This window comes from Corapipo altera, unplaced genomic scaffold, assembly GCF_003945725.1.
Source record: "Corapipo altera isolate COAL_440 unplaced genomic scaffold, ASM394572v1 45, whole genome shotgun sequence".
NCBI classification, from domain to species: domain Eukaryota; kingdom Metazoa; phylum Chordata; class Aves; order Passeriformes; family Pipridae; genus Corapipo; species Corapipo altera.
The window spans coordinates 27,599,191-27,619,137 of NW_020884877.1; the positions used below are offsets into that span (position 1 = coordinate 27,599,191).

General features: G+C 37.0%; 1 protein-coding gene across 1 annotated transcript in view; it reads right to left on the bottom strand.

The window, feature by feature from the left end:
* Positions 1-19,947, bottom strand: part of NCKAP5 (NCK associated protein 5) — a 373,153-nt gene that overhangs the window by 66,578 nt on the left and 286,628 nt on the right. The window lies entirely within an intron of this gene.

The following is a 19,947-nucleotide window of genomic DNA, read 5'->3' on the forward strand; positions in this document are numbered from 1 at the left end:
ATCTTCTGAAGGCCTCCTCTGCACACATTTTAACTCAAAGTCATTAATGTCATCTGTTAGGAACAATTAATGTGAATAGAAAATAATTGCATCAGGGAACTAGGGACTCAGAGGATTTTGTGCATTAATATTCACATGCTGTTCAATTATATACACAGTTCCGTTTTCAGTTTTCCTTGGGAGGATGGCTGTGCTTGTGCCTTTCCCTCCATGTTCACCTGTATACGAATTCTAAGGATTTCAGCATGCATTAAGCCTGATTTGTTTTAATTGCAGTTTCAATAAAATCCGTGATTGATGTGAATGTCTTGGCCAATGACTTCAAGAGAAGAAATATCTGCAGTCTTGCAAGTCCCTGGGCCAACATACCATGTAACAGGCAGTACGGATCTGACTCACAGTCCATTGAAATCAATGAAAATGGACTAAAAAAAAAATAATTAAAAAACAAACAAACTTTGGGTCAGGTTCTTCTTGTTTTCCCATTAATTCTCCAGGCTTGCAACCTAAGAGACCACATCTAACCCCCCGCTCAGCACCAGGATACTCAGCTTAGAGGAACAAATAGTGCAGACCCTGCCAGGTGCTTTGCCAGGGGACCCTGTGGAGGATGCAAACCATGCAGATTTGTCAAGGCTGTGTTAGTGTCTCGTCCCCCCTGTCCATCCGAAAAGACTGGTCAAAGAGCGAAAAACAATCTGCAGCCACAAAAGCCTTTACACATTGTGCAGTAGCAGCAATAGCAAGACAGTTCTTTGCAGGGCCCTGAAACATGAGTCATACAGTATCTTACACCCAACCACTCCCCAGCCCGCTCTCTTGGTACTCACTGCAGAAATTAATCTGCCAGAGAACAAAGCAGGTGGCTGTTCCTACAGCCTCTATTATCTGCATGCTGCGCTTCAGGGATGTATTCCAGAAAACTTAGCAAGTTTTTTTAAAAACTACTAATTATATATTTGGGAGTCATTTCTCAAGAGTTGCATATTCATCCAGGATTCTTTAGGAGGTATGATCTGTTGCAGAAGGATTTTTGAGAATATTTTCAATGATCAATATTCTGTAAAAGCATATTTTGTTCAATATATTGTTGAACAGATTAAAATGCTACAAGCACTCAGTATCCAAGATAACGTTTCATTATAAATATTAACTACATCCAGGCTATGTGTTTCTTAACGTCAGTGATCCTATCTCCTAGTTCTTCAGCATGCACCTTTCAAAGTCTTATTACTAGCAGTACTGTCAGCTGTTTGTTCAAGATTTAAGCTCCAGGTAAAAGCTTCACAAACTCACAGTTTTACTGACTTTGTACATTTGTTACTCCTGACAATAATTCCAACTGCATCACTGAACCACCAGAGAATTCCACTGCTTTCAGAACCAAGAGTCACTGTTGCTATGAACAAGTGGTGTATTCACCCTTTGTAGACGAATGAATTACTTTTTCCAGTGAAACCAGTCACCTGAGATATTTTAGTGGAAGTTAGAATAGTCAGATCTGTGCATTAGAGTTGATGACTGGGGACATCTAAGATGGATGTACATTTATAGTTGAACATTTATTTTCCCAGAAAAAAGGTATCATAGAAATAGTGTTATAGGAGTTTTACTGTTGTAAAACTGTCTTCCTATTTTTCAAGCAAGTTATTTAAATACTTTATTACTTAAAATGGAACATATATGCAGCTCAGCAAGGGAAATGAAATATTCCCTTACAATGTCATCTAATGGAATTTAGTGTGCTGGTGTTACTGTCTGTGTCAGACATCAGAGCAGAGATCAGCCCAGCCAGAGCAGGCAGAAAACAAACAATTTTTGGCAAATGATCAGACATAGCCCAGCAGAGCAGGCTGGAAACAGCTCTGGGTTATGGGGGTCCCTCCCACTGGCTCAGTGACCAGAGGGGCTGGGTTGCACAGGGGTCATGCTGTGTTTGAATCATCTTTGCCAGGGTTAAACTCTAAGACACTATAAAACTGTAATAACAAAGGTGAATCAGCAGACAGAAATTATTAACAGAGAAGGAAAGTGTGTTCTCAAGATGTATAATGTGATTTTATTTCTGTATCAAACAAGATCATCACATTGGGAATATTCCTCCCCACACATATGCAAATAAACTAACACACACAGCCAGCACAATGACTAGCATTAACAAACAGCATAATAAAGTTTGAGATCATTAATTGACTATAATCGCATAGCACTGAGGCAAGTCATCCAATTACAAAAGAAAAGGATAAGAAAATTATTTTTCTTTCCTTTATTTTTCTTTTCTCCATTTTCAAACTCAAAAATGGGAAAAACTAGTATTTGTTAAAAAAACTCATTAATGATCCATTTAAAATCAAGTAACAGATTGCGCTAACTATGTATCTTCATTCTGATTTCTTCTCAGATACACAAAATGTACTGTGTCCTTTACGGTTATTTTCAGATGACAGTCACATAACTAGATCAAGGAGTTACTGCTGCCTTGAAAATGGTACAGTATTAAAATCACTGCTGATGCTATCATGATACAATGCAACAAAAGGCAGACCAAAGCACAGAATGACTTCCACAGAAAAGATCACACCAGTTTAAATGAATATTTAAATATGAAACTAAGGGGTTACAACTATAAATTCAAGTTATCTGCCCTATTTGTTGGTCTCCTATATAATGACAGGTGGAAACTGGGCAATACTTGTAGACCTTGGGGAGTGTCTGGGCCCCTCTGAAAGCAAGAAAGAATCAGGATCATCGGACTGCAGACCAGAAAACCCTTATGGAAGTGAATACAGCATGGACTGGGCCAACTTCCTTGGAAATTACCCTGTGCTGAGTACTGCAAGGGTAGGTGTGGAGTAATAACTTCACAGCATCTTGACTGGACCCACATCTCTCCAGAAAGTGGGTGATGAGAGGCTCAGAGGGTGAGGCAGAACACAGAGGGCCTCTCTGCAGCTGCCTATGACCAGTAGAAGAAAAGCTCCTCCTACACCTGTGAGACTGATGCAGAAAAGGCCACGCCCTTTGTGGCTCAATGTCAAGATTATCTCCCATAGCCCACGTGGAAAATAAAAACAAAGTAATTGATAATTCAGGTGGAAACCTATTATTTCAAGTGCAATAGGAAATACAATTATCTGGCAGGAGATAACTGATCCATCAAACAGCAGGCCAGTTCCCCCTCCTCCAGCAGCATCCTTATTAAGGCTTTCTAGGAAGATAAAAGAAAGCTACTATCTGCTGGCATGAGGCAATATTACAGAGAGACGCCCCTAACTATTGTGCCTCTTGACACATCTGTGGAGAGTATCCATCAGTTCCCATCTCCCTTCTGAAACGTCTAATGGCTTGCAGCTTTGCCAGAACAGTTTTCAAAGAATTATGCCAAACAGTACACAGCCTCCAATATTGGATGAGTTAATTGCTATTAAATCAATTGGCTTTGCTTTTCTCACATAAGCCAAAGTCCATCATTCACAAGAAAAGAATTCTCTCTAGGTACTACGGAGACATTTTCATCCTGGTGCTCCGTGCCAGAGCAGTAAATGTTTGTTTGGTGTGTGTGGCCCTCTCCTGTCTTTCCTGTTATCCAGGGCATCACGAACCTGAACAGGTACATTCTGGACTGCTCTCCTCTATAGCCTGGCCATTGCAATTGGGCTGGTAGGGACTACTTGTTCTGCAGCCTTCACACCACACATTTTTAATAATTATCTGCACAGAGAATATTCCCCTCAAGTCCACAATCAACAACACCACTGCTGTAAATCTACCTCTGTAGTACTAAATGAGTTAAAAAGCATAATAGAAGTGCAATACAAGTGCTGATATAACAATATCTTTATAGGTGTACGAGAGGTTCATGAAAGACAAGAGCTCTTTCTAGCTGACTGTTTTGTTCACAATCATCTGACTTATCTCACTTTCCTGTTCCCTTGTTCATTTTTAACTGCCATATGCATCAGAAGCAGCTATGAACAAACCACATCTAGCATGAACTTTAGTTTCAAAGATCTTACAGAAATAGTAGTTTATACTACATTTCCATTACACATAGATAGCAGACCACAGAAGTAAAAAATATTATTAGGTATGCTATTTCATACTATTAGTTTATGTGGAAGTATAATCTTTCATGAAACAAAATCTGAATTTTTGCAGTCCTTAGATAAATTCCAGAGAGGGTGTTCAGCTGGAGATGAGAAAACATCCTTCACTTATTCCATCATAAATTACCCAGATTAGGAAAATGCGCTGTTCAAAATACAAAGTCTGAATTTCTCATCCACTAAATATTCTGGAACTAAGAAGAAAATTAAGTATAGTTCAGGAAAAAATAATAAACCCTCTGAAAGTAGAAATAGACTTTGCCTTCAGACAAATAAGAGTTTGCAATACATATGCTTCTGACATATGGTAATTCTGCTTTTTAAAGCGAACAGAACTAGTAGTTGTCAAAAAAAGCAGCCAAATATGAAGAAAAAGTGAAAGCTGCAAAAAGATGCTTCCATTTTATTTAATTCTAATAATCGCTAACATAGGAAATGTACTTTCAATTGTATACTGTGCACATTCAGCAATGCCTGATATTTTATTGTATATAATTGATGCCAAGAAAATAAGATTATAATAATTTTTTTCCAGCTATGGAAGTTGTGTATTTAATAGAAAATTCCGAATTATGTCCTACTTTCCTACTATTCATTTAGTATAAACAGAACTTCATGGCCATCACTGTTTTAACTTTGTGTAAATGAAAACCTGGTCTAGTGAATGGCACCCCTGCCTGTGGCAGGGGGGTTGGAACAAGGTGAGCTTTTAGCTCCCTTCCAACCCAAACGAGTCTATGATTCTATGAAAATTATTCTTTCCATTTTCACAGTTTATAATGGCAACAGCAATTTGTACATTAAGCACTTCCCATTAATTAACCAGTTGGGTTAGGAACTTTTCATCTTTCCAGCTGCTTTCTGCATCCAAAAAAAGGCAGCTTCCCAGTAGAGTTTCTGTGCAGGGTATATGCCATCCCAGATTGCTTTTTATGCCTATATCCTTTAGGGTATTTTAAAGGACATTTAATTGTGAAAATAGAGGCACCTTCTTTCCTTCTAAATCTCTGCTAATTTGCTTTGCAACTGTAATTTATCCTAACACTGCAAACTTACTTCTGATTCTGACTACTATAAGTATTTCAGACTAATATGAAGCCTAACATTACTGTGGTTCAGCTGCAGAACACAGTGTGTCTTTAAAGAAGCATTCCTGTCTTTTTTACTGCTTTTCACCAGTTTCAGCATGAAACATGGTCCCTTAGGCACAACCACGTTTTTGTATTTCTATCCAGAAGTAAAGAGTTAATAATGTGGGGGGGGGGGGTTTGGTGCCAGTTCTGGGAATAAAACAGGGACATATCTATAAACTACATGGAACATCCAGATAGGCCCATGTCTCTCTATTTTTTTCCCAAGCACGTTAAAAAGAAACCAAGGATGGTCTCTTTTAAAGGATGAAGAAATAGGAAAACAGCTGTTATTCCTGGATGAAGGGAATCACAATAGAGGAAGTTCAATATTTTCAAAGGAAGAAACACCAGAATCAGATACTGACTTTTCTTGCTCTCAGCACTAGGGTCATGTCCTGAGTCCATGCTCATGTTCACTGGTAGTAAGATGACAGTTCAACAATCCTTCTGCATTTATACAGCTTATAAAATTTGTTACAGGTTTGACTATTTGAGATTATTTTGCAACAAATATTTAGATTCATATTTTCACTTGTACTTGTAGCAACAATTACCAACTGATCTGTACCTGTGCATTTCTTTAAGCACCAAAATTTTGCATAAAGCAACCAGGTAAGAGAAAATAGTGAAGTATCAATGAGGCATTGGAGCAAAGGTTCCCCACAGCTCCCTTCTGACCCTACTGTTTTGCTGCAGGACATCACCTAGAGAAAGTGAATAAAGCTGTGCAACATGGGCAACAGGACTTAGCCACAGGAGACGTTTAGGAGAACATGCAATATGAGGTCAGCTTGTCAGGGAACAACTTTCTCCTACGGCTGGGCTGTGTTTAACCATGTACAGGATTGGGGCTAAAACAGGAGTGAGAAACGAACAGCCTTTGACTGTTTAAAATACTCCTCCCTTATGCTAGGTAATTATATGTTCATTACTTCTTAGACTTCTAAAAGCTATTAATATAGCTCTGCACAGGCAAGAACATATAACTTCTGATTGTAAAGCTAATGCACCACACTGACCTATTTTTTTCTATTTCTAGGTTGCTACAGACACCATTTACAACAGACCAAGCTGTTAATGAAGATACTTGATATTTGTCAAAAGTGTATAATGCAACATTATACAGCTCAGGTAAAGCAACTCAGAAGTCTCAAACTCCACTATACTTTGTACAGGCCTGGATGTTGGCGCTCACATTTATTATTCTGTTTTTTCTTAAGGTCTGTCTTGACAGATTACCTCAGTTTGCTCAGTATGTTGCTGTGAGGGTTCTCAACAGCTTTACTGCAGAGACCATCACTATAGCTGGTTGTATTTGTTTGTGGTGAGAGGAGGGGGTTAATACACAGTAAGTGAACCCCAGGACAACTCTTACAGTGGTATGAGCAAACAGTTGGAGACTTTACTGGTTTTACCTACAGCTGTGTAAAATACAGGAAACAATCACAGACATGCAGTATTGCTCAGTGGTAATAGGAGGAAGAGTTATACATAAACGAATATTAAAGGATTAATTGTAAAATATATTTCAGTATGATAAATGAGTTCTTACTACCAAAAAAAGAGGAAGCTTTCAGCTATTCCATAAATTTCAAGTGAAGTGAATGGATTTGAATTGCTTCCATGAAAGTCCTAATTTGATTTTCTATCTGGTTTTTTGTGGGTTTTTCCTCCTACTAGGCACACTTTGTTAAAAAACATATGCAGAAGATTTTAGACTTTAAATACAAACCCAGAATTAATAGTGGTTTGTCAATTTTTCACGCAAATCCTCTAGGCAAGTTTACTGAGACTTAAGACAACATCCAAGACAAAGTACAAGTGTATGATATACAAACATTTGTATGGAAGATTAAGGTGCTAAAACTACACCAGAAAATCCTGTTAACAAGGCAAATTCAGCACAAAAAGTAAAACAAAGGTTTCATTTGTGTCCGCTGCAGATTTTCCAACCTTGTGAATCTATATTATTATTGAGCCAGCCAGAGATGGCAAAACCCAGTGAATTAGATTCCAAAGTAACTCAGAAGGCTGGAAACTTATATTCTAGGGTATAAATTGGGAGGTATTAAGCAGGCACTTGATATATAAACACAAATAACATAATCTCCCTGCATTCTTCAGAGAGTTGGCAACATTAATGTAAGGCTAAAATTGCTCCTGTTCCAAATCTTTAATTTTATTAATTTTCATAAACTGCTTTAAATGAAAGTTACATTGAAAGACACAAAGTAATCCTCTCTGATCCTAATTTTCATTTTATAAGTCTATCAGTGTTTTCAAGCTTTGAGATTCCAAAGTGTTAGTTCTCATTTTAATAGCACTATGGTAGGAGTCTGTAAATATTGCAATAATATTAAAATGAGCTAATTTAATTTCTTAGGAAAATGTATGTTTAAAGTTCCCTGTGGTTAGTAATTACTGTAAAGTCAACAGTTTACATCAATGACTGGGTAATCAGCTAGTCAGAATGTGAATAATTAATGAAAAAATGTTTTCAACAAGCTTGCAAATGGAAGACTCCTTGGAGTATGGTAAAACACCACTGCTGTGAGAATAGTGTTGTGCAAGAGTCGAGCCTCTTATTAAGTACATATTTGGATCTTCTTTCTTATTTTTGTAAATGTCTTTCTATTGATCTAATGCTTCTTAATATGTTAATTCCACTGTGCTAAATGAGGACCAGCATCATGTAGGTGCTATGAATTAAGGAAACACCAAAGAGTAAAAGGTAAGAATCCTGCACATCCTGACATCTCCTGTTGTTACACTGTTCACAAACAAAACCATTTTGTTTTTAACATTCCAGCATTGTCAGAATGAGTCTAGGAAACAACTTTATACTGAACTCCTATAACAAGGAAGAACTATACCATTAATCTTTTCTGGCATGCCCTACACGTGCTATCTCCATTTCAGCAGTAAAAAGGTGGGCTGTTTTTTATTATTTCACTGTATTTAAGAAATGCTTTAATATAAAAACACAGGGGAAAAGAACAGACTTTCAGTCTTGCTTCTGCAAGTCATTGCATTATCAATCTTTATATGATTAAAAGCTACTTACTAATTCCAATACGCCACTAAATTGCTCATACTATGACAGTCAGTGATATTCCTGGTAGCACAACATAATATTGGTCGTTGCTTTTTTGATTCCTACATTTTAAAATTCATTTTCACGTTCACTTTCTGACTATGCCCCAAAATAATCTAAAGGAATTAGGCAGACCTCAGTACGATCTTCTTATTGACATTTATGTTGATCGATGTTGGCTCTTACAGAATTGGAATCTAGAGATCAATTCCCTTATTAGATTCGTTCTCAGTGCTGCCATGATCATTTCATCACAGAAGCTGCTGCCATCAAATGCTGCTTTATCACTTTATAATGGGATAAGCTGAAGCTTTCCTCTGGCATATAGTTGGAAATGATAACTGTCTGAGCTCTAAGTATTTCTTTCACAGATTTTAAAAAATCTCCTTTTAAAATGCACACATCTGTTTTAAAAAGCTATTTTAAACTGACTACCTAACCAGCAATATTTTTTGTCCACAAGAAAATTCCAGTTCTCAAGGTGGTAAAAAAACCCCAACGCTAACACTGGAGACTGTCCTATTAATCACTTTCTTCTTGCTGAGCCTATGAGCTAGATGGTAGAAAAAATGAGACTAGCAATGAAGATATGACAGAAAAAACAAAATGGTCTCAGGAACAGTAAGTAGTATTATATGAACACACACACACATGCAAACACTCCAAAAAGCACATACAGTACATACACAAGGTTTGTCACAAGAGTTCTATCTGGTTTTGAAAATACGCAGGGCCATCGTATTTTTTTGTAAGAGTGGCATTACAGCTCCTGTTGAGAAAGGAGTTCATCACATTAATTTAAATCTCCGATAAAATAAATTAGCTTTTTTATTGCCAGGTTGAACTACAGGGCTATGATTGTTATGTATTGCTACAATCTAAGTCTTAATGGCATTTTAGCCCTGTGGTGGTCAAACAGAAACCATTTCAAACCTTCTAAAGGCTATTAAAACATGTGCAGATGTCTGGAAAATTAATACTATTATCTAACTCTAACCTTTTGCCTGTAGGAGGAAAAGCAGAGTGAAGGCTCGGGGAAGAAGTTTTAGATCAATACATGGCAACCGAGGAGGGTAAGCACCGTTCACACGAAAGTTCATTGGCTGTGAACAGGTGATTCAAGTGAGCAGATTCATCCTTATTTGGATTTCAATGAAATCATTCATTTACTCAGAAAAATAATTTGAGAGATGAGCAACATTTTTGCAATCCTTCCTCACTGCTGTTTCCCAAGGTCCAGCAATCTAGACTCTGGAAAGGTTCATTCATTTAAATGACAAGAGCATGAATTTGTCAAGGTTAATGTTGAACAAGCCATATTTTCCTTGCCTCAGTATTATGCATTAAAAGGTTTCTCCATCCCTCCACCCTCTTTTGTCTGTGTGTGCCTGTGCGCCTGTGTGTGTGTAATATTGTCGAAATGACATATGAACTGAAAGGAATTTAAAAGTAGGAGGAGAATTTCAAGAAATACCTTTATTGTTAGTTTAAGGTTTTTACATATGTATTTTTTCTCCAACTCTAATGCATTGTTTTTGTTTCTGACAGAATAATTTCTAATAAGGAGAGACTTTTATCTTGAATACCTGGATACAAGGTATTTGATTCTATCTTCTTTCCTAAAAAGTACTTACTTAAAGTATAATTTAGAAAGAGTAAGTGGGCAGGTTCCCAGCTGGTAGGAATTATTGGCTTCACTTCTACTACTGAAATGAAAAGAATTTCTGACAGGTCGAGAATTGTCCCGTAGACTTCCCCAACTTTGCTGTTTTTTCAGAAACAAAGTTTCTAGAGGGTCATAGTGTACCTTTGTTGTGGTATCACAGAATCACTGAATATTCTGAGTTGGAAGAGACCCACAAGGATCATTAAGTCCAGCTCTTAAGTGAATGACCTATATGGGGATCAAACCCATGGTGTTGGTATTGTCAGCACCATGGTCTAACCAACCAAACTAATTTCATTTTTGGAAGTCTCAAGTCTGACCACTTGCCATCTCGAAAGGGCACTTCAAGTTCTGCAACATTTATCCTGATATAAAAAAAAAAATAGGGCTTGTGTGCAAGATGGAGTACAACTCTGTAGATCTGGTGATCTCAATAAGCATCTCAAGTCTTTAGAATTCTGGAATTCCACCAACCTATTCTTGAACGATGATAAACTTCAGAAGGATCTCACAATCAGTCTGGTCATGCAAGCTAATAAACTTGCTAAAATTGAAACGCAGGTGAGGTGGGAGAGCCAGTGCTGGTACCAACAGGGAGGGTTGGTACCATGCTCCATAGTGGATGCATGGAGGATATGAGGATACAGACCTGCGCTGCCCATGTTCATCTGCACCTTGCTCCTACTGCCCTGCCAGCAGAATACTAGGAAATGGAAAATGGGAAATGTCAGTCATTGCTCCTGCAAGGGAGGGTACCACACCCTCCAAGGACTTGGACTGGCCTTGTGAGTGCTTGGGCTAAGCCCTGGTGTACGACGGCAGGGAAGAGTCCCCTGGAAGAGTCCCCTAGAAGAATCCTCTTCCCACTACCAGAGGCAACCTGCCCCGGGCTGGGAGCAGCTGGGAGCTTTACCTCTGGCATAGATGGCTAAGAATTGCAAACTCTCTCAGCAGCTGTCTCTGCTCAGAAGAAGCCGTGCCAACCAACATTTGATTAGGAATCTGTGCCCTTGTGAATAGATCGTTTTTTTCATGGTAGATAAAAGCAGGGCTTAGGAGGTATTATATAGGAATTTCAAAAGGGGTCAGCTCCCATTTTGGCACAAGATAAGTAGCTAGATTTTTAAAAGAGCTCAGCACAATGCCTGGTCCTGTGTGCATGAAGGACCTAAAGAGCTAAATTAATGGTTTATTCTATTTGTTGTTCCCCCATGAACTGGTGAAGACTGGTAGCAGAGCGGAGAGTACCCATATTTCTGATTATTGTCAAAATCTCCCAAGGATCATTTAGTGGAATAAATCTAAGTGAGCCTCTAAAATACAGTGCTAATCTCTGATTCGTGCTCACACTTGCAGTATCTATAATTCATAATAATTATGCCTAGACCTGTGCCACCAGTGCCTGGATCTACTGTACAGAAAAAATACACAAGGTTTATTTAGAGAAAAGGAGTTAATATTAAGTGATAGGAAACTTATTAAAAAATGATGGAGCATTTCTGCTTTTAAAATATAACTGAATATAAAAATCTAGGATAAAAACACTACAAAAATTAAGTAGCTCATCTCTGAAATTGTATATCAAAAAGATGACCTGAAGAGTGGGAGTATGTTTGAGATTTTTAAAGCACTGATATTATATCAAGATGCCATTACTTTGGCAGTCTTTCCATACTTCCAGTGCAGTAAGTTGGAGTTTAATTCATAATGTTGAAGATGCCCTTGTAATGCATACAGGACACAGAAAAAGCACTGCACTTTCATGTACTCAGACATCAGTCAGTGACTAATGAAACACAGTTTGCCCTATCTAGAGAAAGAAAAAGGCATGAATGCAGTCTAAAAATGCTAAAAATACAGAAAGACTCAAGTCTGTCAGTATCACATTGTTAAAGATTTAATGACAAGGGTAACTTTTCCTTTTAGCTTGTCCTTATCAAGAGAGATACCCAGACGGTAATTTAAGAGTTAAGGCACTAATGGACTCTTCAGTTTCACTGAGCACCTACGTGCTGATTTTATCTTGCAATACAGTATTTCACATTCTCAGCGAAGTCAACAGAGATGTAGTCAATAGTGTCACGGCCTTTGGATGAGGATTTGAATCTTACCAGTATCCAAACCATCATTAAAGAAGATAGGTCATTTGGGAAACAAAGGAGAGCATTAGTAAAATTCAATCCTAAAAGATGGGGTTGGTTCGGTAGGTGTTTTATGATTCACTATGAGCAACATTTTGTTCTAATTAGCAACTCTTTCTTCTATGCACAGTATCTGTAAGAGTATACAAAAAATATAAAGTATATCACAGGAAAATTAATTTTTTCATAACAGATGGCAACAGAAAATACCTATTGAGTAATCTTATGTGCTTCAACCCACTTAGCATAATGTAAGTTTGTTTCATTTGATGGAATGTGTAATTTTATATTACCAGCAAATTACACTGACCTGATATAATCTGAACAGTTTAAATGTTACCAAGCAGAGTACTTATTGGAACACCTATTTCTCAGTAAAAAAGCCATAATTCCATATTGTTTCTTGTATTCAATGTGCCACTGCTCTTAAACAATAGTAACAAAACTACAGTTATAAAGCAAAAATAAATGAAGTTTTATATGTACTGCGTGTAATAAGAGATGAAATGAATCCTTTATCTATTGTTGTCTCATATACAGTTTTGCACAGTTATCCTTTATTTAAGCCTCAAAGTCTTAAGAAAACAAATATGAATGACACACTTAACTCCATTGGTGCAATAAGAAGAAAATGACAGAACTGTAATAACAAAGGTTATATTTCTGTAATGCTTTAGAATTTCAATAGATTTCCACTTTACCACAAGAAAGAGCCCTTTAAATCTTTGAATCATTTAATTTTATACATTCTTTTGGTATTTCATTTGGGAGTTACAGAGTGTGAAATATGCACCATGATGAGAAAACAATTACTCAGCACACCTGTTGCTTGAGCATACTACATTTAAGCAGGACTTGCAGTGGCTACTATTTTATTCCACCGTGAAATCCAAAATTAAGAGGCTTTAAAAGCTGACCTAATGACATGAACTCGCCCTTTTATATGTAACACATGGCTTGTACTTACCACATCACATACCGTGATAACATTAGAACAAATCCATGCTAATTTTTGCTATCAGAATGTCAGTGAGAAAGATTTTCCCATTTAGAAAAGGAACCCGAATGAATGACTCCTCACTTAAATACAACAACTATATATTAAAAAAAGTCTGTAAACTTCAAAATCAGAAACATAGCAGACAAAAAATTGTTATGTTTCATACAGAACACAAACATATGAGTAACTCATGGAGTTTTCACTAAGTTCACAGTCTAGAATACAGGCTGATTCTAAGCAGCCTCTGTACTCACACTTGACCATTTATGTAGGGATTCACATGATAAGTTGCTAATACATCTTGCTAATACATTCAACAAACACAACGGGCCAAAAGATTATTCAAAAGCATTGTACATATAACTGCATGGAATAAAAAAAGTATATTTTTCTAATGTTTATTAGAAGTGTGAAGCACAGGACAAGTCTGGAAAGGAAGACAGCAATACTGTTTCCTATTGTGGAATTCCTTCCTTTTTTCTTAAATTTATTCCCATACAGAAAGTACACAATAAAGGAAAAATGATGAAAAACATTCTTGTACTTAATGACTCTGCCCACACACTTGCTTAGGGTTTCAAATGCTATATTGGATTCCTGCCATCATGTGTATCATCACTGGTAATAAAAATCTATGCATAGAATAAAGAGAAATCTATGGTTCACCCTTTGTCAGTTGCTTATTTTTCTTTGTCTAAAAATAGGCAGTAAAAATCTTACTTTTGTCGATAAGGCCTGTCACATCAGTACAGCCCCACCATTTTCCTGATACGTGCTTACTCTGAAATACTGTCTTTGCTCTTCAGAACAATGCCTATACATTTCCTCAAAACTTGAAAAAAACCTGCTCTCCTCAGTCAGAATCATTCATAAATACTTCACCAAAGATCACCTGTGGCTTTCCTAAAGATTATTTGCTCATTTGATTTACTGGTTTCGGTATCGCTGTAGCAATTTATTCTAATAATAAATAATGGAAAGAGCTCATTTTTAGATTTGGTATCTGAAAATTGTCTATTTAGAACTGTATCACAAAATTTCATATTTGTGTTGATATGGAAAGCCTTTCAGTGCTTTTCTGGGGAACCTCTCAAGGCTAGTTAAAATACTTGGGCACAGGAATGCTTAGCAGTTGGGAGGAATTTTCTCTTGAAACTGTTACAATTCTCATCAGAACTACATGCCCTGGGAGCTTTAGCTAATGTTTTGGTTTTGTTTGAGAGCAAATTGCTAAGAACTGAGATGCTGAAATAAGGGAAAACAGTCTGACAAGAAGGTAAATCACCAAAATGCAAATTACTGATGGAGCAGACCTATCAGGTTAATTGATCTCACTCGCTCATAATAAAATATTGTTCTGTTCTTGCTTTAGCTTGAACTGTTGGGAGGGATACCACCCTACCTCTCCTCTCATACATCATGCCATGGCCTATAAAAAAAATTTTTGTGATGTTCCTTTATCAGCCTGAATTAGATTTAGATCCAGCAAATTACTTTGGCAAACGTCTTGTTTTGAGAATGAGAGTCTTACAGTTTCCTCAGTCGGAAAAGAGTATGACAGGATTCTCCAATATTACAGACCGGTGTTCTTCAGGGACAAGAGAAGCCATTTCACTCCAGAGATCCCACAAGGCTGCTTGGACATCTACATACCATGGCTGTGATTTACACACTCACAAGCACAAGTCCCTGTGACTGGAGATGGCCTGAGGAGAGCCACTGCTGAGGATGACATCCAATGATTTCCAGTAGCCTCCCAAACACCTATTTATGTCAGAGCTCCTTCTGGAGCTGGCAGCATATCAGATACAGTGCCAAATTCTTTCAGATATTATGCTACTGCTGTGTATTCAAAACTAGAAGTCATATGGCTTAGAGAGGTTAGATGGAGTTTCTCCAGAGGGGGGTGTTTCCCCTCCTTCTCTCATCGTCGACTTTGGTCACTCATTCATCTAACCAGCTGGTTCTCATGAATACTTTATTTGTGTAATGTTTCTTCAGCATATATTTGGCACTGCAAACAGGGCAAGTAAGAAATATGGTTAATGTTGATGATTTTAGCTGAGATGAAACACAGACTTTCAAAGTTTTGCTTTTCTGTCTTCTCAGATGTTATTGGTGAGTGAGGACATGACACAAATAGAAAGTAGATATCAGTTTACTGTTATAATGTAAGACTGGAAACAATGACAGTATCTTCACATGAAGAAAATGTTGCTTTAATTTGTTCTGGAAAATCTCAAAAAGCTTTGAGTGTTCCATACTAGATCACTATCTTGATTCCTGACATAGAGAAGCGTTCTTATAATTTCTCATGGCTACAAGGCTGGAGGCTCTTTCCTGGGACAGTAAGGCTACTTTGGTAGCCTTGAACTGGAGGAAGCACTAGAGTAGGGCTACAGCCTGAAATCTTCAGATAACCACAAGTAGCGTAAAACCCACCATTAGACCTCTTAATAGGTGCTCTACTAGCAACCTAATTCTTGGATAAAGGTTAATGTACTGATTTAAACTTAATATATCTCAAACATGCTTTACATTTATGTGATTATCTTTTTCTCTGTTGATACAGCCCTGCAGATTGTCCTAACTTATAAGTAGTATTCCATTACTGCTGAATCAATTAGCAGATCTGGAATTAACTTCTCCTTCAAGCCACCAATCCTGATTTTTGAGTGAATAAATATCACTACAGATACTGCCACACCTTATTTAGATTTATATGTTTACTGAGAAGAAAAGGACAGAGATCATTCTGGAGATGGACTTTTTCAGAAGATTTGCAGATAAGCGTACCCTGACAATCTAATGGATACAAAGGAATAAATGTGAAGTAAGCAAACAAGCAGGCCAACTGCAGGAGTTTCATGACTTTAATACAATTTGCTCATCTTGGTATGAAGTTGCCTGCTCTTTCGAGAGCCTGGAGGCACAAGAGAGGACGAGTTTATGTGAGATGGGAATTCTACTTCTACTCAGCATATAACAGTCCAGTTACTGAAATGTACTTTGGAATGCAGCTGTTGCAATTTACCCCTTCCTGCCAAGTTGTACTGCTGTTTCCATCAAAACACATACAGCTTCACTCTGCCTTGTATATCAGGGCATAGTTTTCAGGTTATTAAAAGAGCTAATATGAATGCAGTTATAATAAAGTAATTAATATTTAAATTGACCTTCTGAGAATTCAGTGCACTGTGTTGTAGAATTTTAGACAAAATTTTAGACCTAAAATTAAACAGTATGGGTGGTAAATGTAACTAATCTGGCCAGAGAAACACAAGGAGAAAATAGATGCTTCAAGAGACCTTCCTGCTTTGTTCTGGGGTTGATAAAGTAGAATTTTTATGATGGAAATAAAACAGCAATGAAAATATAGTTTAGGATCAGAGACATTGTAAATCTTATGATTAGAAATATTATCTTATACTTTCCCAACTATGAAAATTTTATTACTTATTTAATCAAATAAATCAACTCAATAAATTTTGATACTTGCCACTTTTTCATACCTTTCACTGAAGATTCCCTGCAGGCTTTATAACAGAAACCCCATGACAGTAACTTTCTAGGTGAAAAGTGGAAGTAGGACTTCACCCATGGGAACAATTCAGCTGGCAAACATCTTGAATTTGTGCAAACAGAGATACATAATATAAAAAAAAATAATACTGGCTTCTTTGTCAGAAGGCAAATCCTGACCCCTGATATCCTCAGTAACTTTATACAAGTCTTCACTGTTGTAAAAGGATATGTAATATCCAAATTAGGTTCAATGCCAGTAGTTATGCTTTCAGGTATGAGTGGAAAAAGAGAGTAACTAAAAGAAATAGATCTGTGCCTCAAGACTGAGCAGTCTATACACAATGCATTCAAAACAAGTCTGTGAGATGCCACACCTAAGAAGCAGAAAAACACTGTAATTTGGTGATTTTAGTAGTTTAAGTTTTCTGTGAAGAAAACACTGCATCATTTAGAAAAATAAGACAAAGACAGAAATGCAGTGATATTGACATTTAAAATATTTTTCATAGATGTTATACATGGTCATGAGCAAAGCAGAAGGGATAAGTTTCATCTAAAGCTTCTTATTCCTGCTCTTGCATCCTCTCTTTGGATTTGTCTTATCCCTTCAGCATCCTTCTGTATATCACCTCCACAGATTTCTCTCTTCACTTCAAATGAGTTTTACTCTGCTCAGTTTTTAATCTTTGCCTATTATCCCCAACTATTTCTCCCAGTTGCAGATGAAATACAAGGCTCACTAAAACAGAGTTCCTGGTTTTATTTCCCAAACCCCTCTTGCTATGACAGACAGTATTTAATATCTTTTTAGCAACCACATTAAAAGAGGAAAATTAAGGCTGCTTGGGCAGAAGCTACTCTTGTGCGCCAGGTTTTAACTAAAACTTTTGCTTTTTCTCATGTGGTGTTGACACAAAACACTTTTCCAAGGCTTCATCATTTTAAAAAAGCTGTTTCAGAGAGATTTCCTGAAAATAATAATAATGACAATAATAATAATAATAAAGTTGATCAGCCTTCTCCTTATTTATCTACTCTAATACTGGTTCTGTAAATCACACATTTCAGCTAGAAAGAATGTTCCCAGAAAGACAGGGTAGCTCTTAAAACTGTCTACAGTATCAGAGGTGAAAAAAAACCACCCTAAGTTACCTCTTTCTCCTCCTTACATTTTGCAGCAGAGACTGCATTACTTATCTTTTAATTACAAGAGTGATCTGTGTCACTCCCTAAAAGCAGTAAGCACACCAAAATTTCTAGCAGAAAAGGACTTAATGGAAATACACACCATCACGTGCCTCAATACATATTGCTTTAAAAATACTATTAGGACCTTCAACTTCATAAGTACTTACACTTCTTGTAAATGCATGAAAATATAATACTTTTAATATCATTTTTATGGTGTAGGATTCCTGAGGCAGTCATGAAAACCATATTACATGAATTTTTTTTTAATTGGTAGCAAAATCAGGGTTTTTTTGAACTGTGTGAGAAGCACAATGAAAACAAAACAAGTGCAGTTGGTATGGTATGGGGGCCATCACTCTCCAGTCAAATTTAAAACACTTGTATCAATTATTTCAACAATCTAATTTCTAAGACATGAAACATGTATTATTTGCTCTGCAATCAACCATACAAAAAACCTAGGGTAATGATGAAATCTATTCTAATTTTTTAAAAAAGAAATCTATATTTCTGTTGAAATCTGAGAAGTCAAAATGTTTATGGTTAAAAAATAAGTTTACTTTGTAATACAAAAGTCTTCTAATGTCAAATACAGAATAATTGGATGGTAATATACAACCAAATCACAGAAGCTGATATGCAGAAAAAGTAACTAATACTACTTATTTTAGATTCTGTCCTCTACTATGGCATTCTTCAAAATTTCTAGTTGTACTAAGTATGACTACTCCTCGGATGGGATAAGTATTAAATAAAATTGAACTGTATTGTATCAGAATGTACAGGAAAGGTGAAAACACCATCTGCCCCTTGCCCACAGTTTTTGCCCATTCACTTTGATTGGGGTCATGATTTAACAAGAATGTCCTTAAGCACATATTTAGAACTTTCCTGTAGAGTGACATGCTGAAACCAATATTTACCTACTGCTCTAAAACTGAGCTCTATGTGTATTTCCAAGAAGACATAATCCAAACTGTGCTTTAATTCTATGCAGGCACACAACAGTATTTGTTTAATTTCAGTCCTAAGAAAACACCCTTCTTCAGATATGCTTCAGATTTCAGACTTCAAGATCACAGACTTCACACCATTATTCGAGTCTGAAGTACATTTAGAGGATAATTATATTTCTGGAAACTCATGAATTTACTGGGGTATTTTTTTGGTAAAAAAAAGGACATATGAAATGTCTTAACAAAAGTTCTTCTTTTTCTGATGTACACTGCAACTTGTTCTCTGCTTTTTTTTCCCCAGGGGGGTTAAAACCTGTTGATAGCAACAGTAGGAACGTAACAGCAAATTTTGCTCCAGGAAGACCTGGACTTTGCAAATGAACTTAATTCCCTTTTGTCCTCCGACAATAAAGATAAACCAAGTGAAAAGCAGGGGAAGGGGAACCTATACACATTAGTTCCTGCCAATATGTGCAAGAATAATGATGGAAAATAGTTTGAATCCCTCAGGAAAACCTGTTTTTCATTTCGTTCTTTCTTCTACCTGGTACAACTTCATCTCTTTCAACTTCTTTCACACCTGTCACACAATCTGATTTCAAAGAACTGAAGTCAAAGCATTGATCCCATTTTACAGATGCTAGCTAACACTTCCATAACATTCCTAGAATAACCTGGCTTTATTATTGCCATACAAGGAATTGGGAATAGGGGCCATATATATAATAATCAATGTACAGAGTATGACTTATGTTCAATCTAACCCCAAAGTAACACAGACTGGAGTCAGACACTTTGGAAAAAGAAAGATAGAAAAAGAAAGAAGGGAAGGGAGGGAAGGGAGGGAAGGGAGGGGGGGAGGGAGGGAGGGAGGAAGGAAGGAAGGAAGGGAGGAAGGAAGGAAGGGAGGAAGGAAGGAAGGAAAGGAAAGGAAAGGAAAAAAGAAAGGGAAAAAAAGAAAGAAGGAAAGAGAAAGAAAGAAAAAGGAAGAAAGAACAGGGGAAATGACTGTCAAAAGCAGAAGTGAGCAATAAGGATCCATGCTGTGGTGGATGGGTCAGAAACTGTGAACGGATAAACATAACTCAGTCCTCTATACAGGGGTCTGTGAAGGAAGAACAGTGAAATAAATCAG